Source organism: Taudactylus pleione, unplaced genomic scaffold (assembly GCF_031769625.1).
Source record: "Taudactylus pleione unplaced genomic scaffold, aTauple2 ptg000021l, whole genome shotgun sequence".
In the NCBI taxonomy this organism is placed as follows: Eukaryota; Metazoa; Chordata; class Amphibia; order Anura; family Myobatrachidae; genus Taudactylus; species Taudactylus pleione.
The window spans coordinates 15,805,001-15,812,500 of record NW_028284423.1 but is presented as its reverse complement, the minus strand read 5'-3'; the positions used below and the strand labels follow the sequence as shown (position 1 = coordinate 15,812,500).

General features: G+C 32.5%; 3 non-coding genes across 3 annotated transcripts; all 3 read right to left on the bottom strand.

The window, feature by feature from the left end:
* Nucleotides 1–856: 856 nt before the first annotated feature.
* Nucleotides 857–928, bottom strand: TRNAC-GCA (transfer RNA cysteine (anticodon GCA)). Its single transcript has one exon. It is a non-coding gene; the product is annotated as a tRNA-Cys (tRNA).
* Nucleotides 929–3,288: 2,360 nt separating this feature from the next.
* Nucleotides 3,289–3,360, bottom strand: TRNAC-GCA (transfer RNA cysteine (anticodon GCA)). Its single transcript has one exon. It is a non-coding gene; the product is annotated as a tRNA-Cys (tRNA).
* A 2,359-nt stretch (nt 3,361–5,719) lies between these two features.
* TRNAC-GCA (transfer RNA cysteine (anticodon GCA)) lies at nt 5,720–5,791 on the bottom strand. The gene has a single exon. It is a non-coding gene; the product is annotated as a tRNA-Cys (tRNA).
* Between the last annotated feature and the right edge of the window lie 1,709 nt (nt 5,792–7,500).

Sequence of the window (7,500 nt, the reverse complement as noted above, 5' to 3'; positions counted from 1 at the left end):
GGTGATGCTTTGGAGTTATTATTCTGGGCTTGATTGCAGAGTTTACATAGGTGTAAACTGTGAGCATGCTCAAAAAGGAACTTTGATCTTCTAAATCTCCAATTTGGTCAGTTATAGTGACATCAGAACATATTGTGACTTTATATTTTGGGAGGCCAAACAGAACTAAGAAAATACAAATTCTTAGCAACAAACCTATAGAAATTATTTCAAAAAGTAGCTGACAACAGTATATTATTGCTATTAAAATAGGACATTTTGATTTTTGGGCTTGTGGGCTCAGATGTTCGAATTAATGTTTGATGCATAAACTCGAATGGCCTAGTTGCAAAATCAGTCTAAGATCAACCCCCAATTACAACAACAGTTCCAGAATACTGCAATGTAATTGCTTAATAATTCCTTAATTTATTATCAAAGAGGGTGAGTATTAAAGTACACATGTTTCAAGTTCAGTTCTATTATACTATTCTAAATATATTACTATAGAAAGGACAGAAATTAAATTGAGGTTCTGGAACTGTTGGTGGGATTAGGGATTGAACTCAGACTGATATTGCAATAAGGCTTCTCCTACTTCTTCAGTTTAACCATTTGGGAAAGAAAGTACTTTTTTAAGAGAAACTAGGTAGGTCCTTTATATTTGCCTTCTATAAATTATAGATTTCTGTAAAAATGTCTATCAAAAAATCGAAATCTACCACTCTAACTGTGCTATCAGGAAGTATATAATGTTAAAGATTCACTTTTTTTGTTTTCTTGCTCTTACTTGTGTTAGCTTTTCCTGTACTTGAGTTTCAAACTAGCTGTAAACTGCAAATTGATTCAGTACCTTTACAAATTAAAAGCTAGGTAAAAGGGGCACCCGGATTTGAACAAGGGACCTCTCAATCTGCAGTCGAATGCTCTACCACTGAGCTACACCCCCAATTGCATACAAGATTTTAAAACCATTCACATTGCAGTCAGAAAGTATAGGTGTTTGTACTATATATGTTGTCATATAGGATAAAAAATTAATATGTATATTTATTTTGATGCTTTGGAGTTATTAATCTGGGCTTGATTGCAGAGTTCACATAGGTGTAAGCTGTGAGCATGCTCAAAAAGGAACTTTGATCATCTAAAGCTCCAATTTGGTCAGTTATAGTGATATCAGGTCATATTGTGTCTTTATATTTTGGGAGGCCAAACAGAACTAAGAAAATACAAATTCTTAGCAACAAACCTATATAAATTATTTCAAAAAGTAGCTGACAACAGTATATTATTGCTAATAAAATAGGACATTTTGATTTTTGGGCTTGTGGGCTCAGGTGTTCAAAATTAATGTTTGATGCATAAACTCGAATGGCCTAGTTGCAAAATGAATATGAGATCAAACCCCAATTACAACAACAGTTCCAGAATACTGCAATGTAATTGCTTAATAATTCCTTATTTAATTATCAAAGAGGGTGAGTATTAAAGTACACATGTTTCATGTTCAGTTCTATTATACTATTCTAAATATATTACTATAGAAAGGACAGAAATTAAATTGAGGTTCTGGAACTGTTGGTGGGATTAGGGATTGAACTCAGACTGATATTGCAATAAGGCTTCTCCTACTTCTTCAGTTTAAGCATTTGGGAAAGAAAGTACTTTTTTAAGAGAAACTAGGTAGGTCCTTTATATTTGCCTTCTATAAATTATAGATTTCTGTAAAAATTGCTATCAAATAAATGAAATCTGCTACTCTAACTGTGCTATCAGGAAGTTTATAATGTTAAAGTATCACTATTTAAGTGATGCTTTTCCTTATTTAATTATCAATGAGGGTGAGTATTAAAGTACACATGTTTCATGCTCAGTTATATTATACTATTCTAAATATATTACTATAGAAAGGACAGAAATTAAATCGAGGTTCTGGAACTGTAGGTGGGATTAGGGATTGAACTCAGACTGATATTGCAATAAGGCTTCTCCTACTTCTTCATTTTTAACCATTTGGGAAAGAAAGTACTTTTTTAAGAGAAACTAGGTAGGTCCTTTATATTTGCCTTCTATAAATTATAGATTTCTGTAAAAATCTCTATCAAAAAAATGAAATCTACCACTCTAACTGTGCTATGAGGAAGTATATAATGTTAAAGTTTCACTTTTTTTGTTTTCTTGCTCTTACTTGTGTTAGCTTTTCCTGTACTTGAGTTTCAAACTAGCTGTAAACTGCAAATTGATTCAGTACCTTTACACATTAAAAGCTAGGTAAAGGGGGCACCCAGATTTGAACCAGTTACCTCTTGATCAGCAGTTGAATGCTCTACCACTGAGCTATACCCCCAATTGCGTACAAGATTTTAAAACCATTCACATTGCAGTCAGAAAGTATAGGTGTTTGTACTATATATGTTGTCTTATAGGATAAAAAATTAATATGTATAGTTATGGTGATGCTTTGGAGTTATTATTCTGGGCTTGATTGCAGAGTTTACATAGGTGTAAACTGTGAGCATGCTCAAAAAGGAACTTTGATCTTCTAAATCTCCAATTTGGTCAGTTATAGTGACATCAGAACATATTGTGACTTTATATTTTGGGAGGCCAAACAGAACTAAGAAAATACAAATTCTTAGCAACAAACCTATAGAAATTATTTCAAAAAGTAGCTGACAACAGTATATTATTGCTATTAAAATAGGACATTTTGATTTTTGGGCTTGTGGGCTCAGATGTTCAAAATTAATGTTTGATGCATAAACTCGAATGGCCTAGTTGCAAAATCAGTCTAAGATCAACCCCCAATTACAACAACAGTTCCAGAATACTGCAATGTAATTGCTTAATAATTCCTTATTTTATTATCAAAGAGGGTGAGTATTAAAGTACACATGTTTCAAGTTCAGTTCTATTATACTATTCTAAATATATTACTATAGAAAGGACAGAAATTAAATTGAGGTTCTGGAACTGTTGGTGGGATTAGGGATTGAACTCAGACTGATATTGCAATAAGGCTTCTCCTACTTCTTCAGTTTAAGCATTTGGGAAAGAAAGTACTTTTTTAAGAGAAACTAGGTAGGTCCTTTATATTTGCCTTCTATAAATTATAGATTTCTGTAAAAATCTCTATCAAAAAATCGAAATCTACCACTCTAACTGTGCTATCAGGAAGTATATAATGTTAAAGATTCACTTTTTTTGTTTTCTTGCTCTTACTTGTGTTAGCTTTTCCTGTACTTGAGTTTCAAACTAGCTGTAAACTGCAAATTGATTCAGTACCTTTACACATTAAAAGCTAGGTAAAAGGGGCACCCGGATTTGAACCAGGTACCTCTCGATCTGCAGTTGAATGCTCTACCACTGAGCTATACCCCCAATTGCATACAAGATTTTAAAACCATTCACATTGCAGTCAGAAAGTATAGGTGTTTGTACTATATATGTTGTCATATAGGATAAAAAATTAATATGTATATTTATGGTGATGCTTTGGAGTTATTAATCTGGGCTTGATTGCAGAGTTCACATAGGTGTAAGCTGTGAGCATGCTCAAAAAGGAACTTTGATCATCTAAAGCTCCAATTTGGTCAGTTATAGTGATATCAGGACATATTGTGTCTTTATATTTTGGGAGGCCAAACAGAACTAAGAAAATACAAATTCTTAGCAACAAACCTATAGAAATTATTTCAAAAAGTAGCTGACAACAGTATATTATTGCTAATAAAATAGGACATTTTGATTTTTGGGCTTGTGGGCTCAGGTGTTCAAAATTAATGTTTGATGCATAAACTCGAATGGCCTAGTTGCAAAATGAATATGAGATCAAACCCCAATTACAACAACAGTTCCAGAATACTGCAATGTAATTGCTTAATAAATCCTTATTTAATTATCAAAGAGGGTGAGTATTAAAGTACACATGTTTCATGTTCAGTTCTATTATACTATTCTAAATATATTACTATAGAAAGGAGAGAAATTAAATTGAGGTTCTGGAACTGTTGGTGGGATTAGGGATTGAACTCAGACTGATATTGCAATAAGGCTTCTCCTACTTCTTCAGTTTAAGCATTTGGGAAAGAAAGTACTTTTTTAAGAGAAACTAGGTAGGTCCTTTATATTTGCCTTCTATAAATTATAGATTTCTGTAAAAATTGGTATCAAATAAATGAAATCTGCCACTCTAACTGTGCTATCAGGAAGTTTATAATGTTAAAGTATCACTATTTAAGTGATGCTTTTCTTTATTTAATTATCAATGAGGGTGAGTATTAAAGTACACATGTTTCATGCTCAGTTATATTATACTATTCTAAATATATTACTATAGAAAGGACAGAAATTAAATCGAGGTTCTGGAACTGTAGGTGGGATTAGGGATTGAACTCAGACTGATATTGCAATAAGGCTTCTCCTACTTCTTCATTTTTAACCATTTGGGAAAGAAAGTACTTTTTTAAGAGAAACTAGGTAGGTCCTTTATATTTGCCTTCTATAAATTATAGATTTCTGTAAAAATCTCTATCAAAAAAATGAAATCTACCACTCTAACTGTGCTATGAGGAAGTATATAATGTTAAAGTTTCACTTTTTTTGTTTTCTTGCTCTTACTTGTGTTAGCTTTTCCTGTACTTGAGTTTCAAACTATCTGTAAACTGCTAATTGATTCAGTACCTTTACACATTAAAAGCTAGGTAAAGGGGGCACCCAGATTTGAACCAGTGACCTCTTGATCAGCAGTTGAATGCTCTACCACTGAGCTATACCCCCAATTGCGTACAAGATTTTAAAACCATTCACATTGCAGTCAGAAAGTATAGGTGTTTGTACTATATATGTTGTCTTATAGGATAAAAAATTAATATGTATAGTTATGGTGATGCTTTGGAGTTATTATTCTGGGCTTGATTGCAGAGTTTACATAGGTGTAAACTGTGAGCATGCTCAAAAAGGAACTTTGATCTTCTAAATCTCCAATTTGGTCAGTTATAGTGACATCAGAACATATTGTGACTTTATATTTTGGGAGGCCAAACAGAACTAAGAAAATACAAATTCTTAGCAACAAACCTATAGAAATTATTTCAAAAAGTAGCTGACAACAGTATATTATTGCTATTAAAATAGGACATTTTGATTTTTGGGCTTGTGGGCTCAGATGTTCGAATTAATGTTTGATGCATAAACTCGAATGGCCTAGTTGCAAAATCAGTCTAAGATCAACCCCCAATTACAACAACAGTTCCAGAATACTGCAATGTAATTGCTTAATAATTCCTTATTTTATTATCAAAGAGGGTGAGTATTAAAGTACACATGTTTCAAGTTCAGTTCTATTATACTATTCTAAATATATTACTATAGAAAGGACAGAAATTAAATTGAGGTTCTGGAACTGTTGGTGGGATTAGGGATTGAACTCAGACTGATATTGCAATAAGGCTTCTCCTACTTCTTCAGTTTAACCATTTGGGAAAGAAAGTACTTTTTTAAGAGAAACTAGGTAGGTCCTTTATATTTGCCTTCTATAAATTATAGATTTCTGTAAAAATCTCTATCAAAAAATCGAAATCTACCACTCTAACTGTGCTATCAGGAAGTATATAATGTTAAAGATTCACTTTTTTTGTTTTCTTGCTCTTACTTGTGTTAGCTTTTCCTGTACTTGAGTTTCAAACTAGCTGTAAACTGCAAATTGATTCAGTACCTTTACACATTAAAAGCTAGGTAAAAGGGGCACCCGGATTTGAACAAGGGACCTCTCGATCTGCAGTCGAATGCTCTACCACTGAGCTATACCCCCAATTGCATACAAGATTTTAAAACCATTCACATTGCAGTCAGAAAGTATAGGTGTTTGTACTATATATGTTGTCATATAGGATAAAAAATTAATATGTATATTTATTTTGATGCTTTGGAGTTATTAATCTGGGCTTGATTGCAGAGTTCACATAGGTGTAAGCTGTGAGCATGCTCAAAAAGGAACTTTGATCATCTAAAGCACCAATTTGGTCAGTTATAGTGATATCAGGTCATATTGTGTCTTTATATTTTGGGAGGCCAAACAGAACTAAGAAAATACAAATTCTTAGCAACAAACCTATATAAATTATTTCAAAAAGTATCTGACAACAGTATATTATTGCTAATAAAATAGGACATTTTGATTTTTGGGCTTGTGGGCTCAGGTGTTCAAAATTAATGTTTGATGCATAAACTCGAATGGCCTAGTTGCAAAATGAATATGAGATCAAACCCCAATTACAACAACAGTTCCAGAATACTGCAGTGTAATTGCTTAATAATTCCTTATTTAATAATCAAAGAGGGTGAGTATTAAAGTACACATGTTTCATGTTCAGTTCTATTATACTATTCTAAATATATTACTATAGAAAGGACAGAAATTAAATTGAGGTTCTGGAACTGTTGGTGGGATTAGGGATTGAACTCAGACTGATATTGCAATAAGGCTTCTCCTACTTCTTCAGTTTAAGCATTTGGGAAAGAAAGTACTTTTTTAAGAGAAACTAGGTAGGTCCTTTATATTTGCCTTCTATAAATTATAGATTTCTGTAAAAATTGCTATCAAATAAATGAAATCTGCTACTCTAACTGTGCTATCAGGAAGTTTATAATGTTAAAGTATCACTATTTAAGTGATGCTTTTCCTTATTTAATTATCAATGAGGGTGAGTATTAAAGTACACATGTTTCATGCTCAGTTATATTATACTATTCTAAATATATTACTATAGAAAGGACAGAAATTAAATCGAGGTTCTGGAACTGTAGGTGGGATTAGGGATTGAACTCAGACTGATATTGCAATAAGGCTTCTCCTACTTCTTCATTTTTAACCATTTGGGAAAGAAAGTACTTTTTTAAGAGAAACTAGGTAGGTCCTTTATATTTGCCTTCTATAAATTATAGATTTCTGTAAAAATCTCTATCAAAAAAATGAAATCTACCACTCTAACTGTGCTATGAGGAAGTATATAATGTTAAAGTTTCACTTTTTTTGTTTTCTTGCTCTTACTTGTGTTAGCTTTTCCTGTACTTGAGTTTCAAACTAGCTGTAAACTGCAAATTGATTCAGTACCTTTACACATTAAAAGCTAGGTAAAGGGGGCACCCAGATTTGAACCAGTGACCTCTTGATCAGCAGTTGAATGCTCTACCACTGAGCTATACCCCCAATTGCGTACAAGATTTTAAAACCATTCACATTGCAGTCAGAAAGTATAGGTGTTTGTACTATATATGTTGTCTTATAGGATAAAAAATTAATATGTATAGTTATGGTGATGCTTTGGAGTTATTATTCTGGGCTTGATTGCAGAGTTTACATAGGTGTAAACTGTGAGCATGCTCAAAAAGGAACTTTGATCTTCTAAATCTCCAATTTGGTCAGTTATAGTGACATCAGAACATATTGTGACTTTATATTTTGGGAGGCCAAACAGAACTAAGAAAATACAAATTCTTAGCAACAAACCTATAGAAATT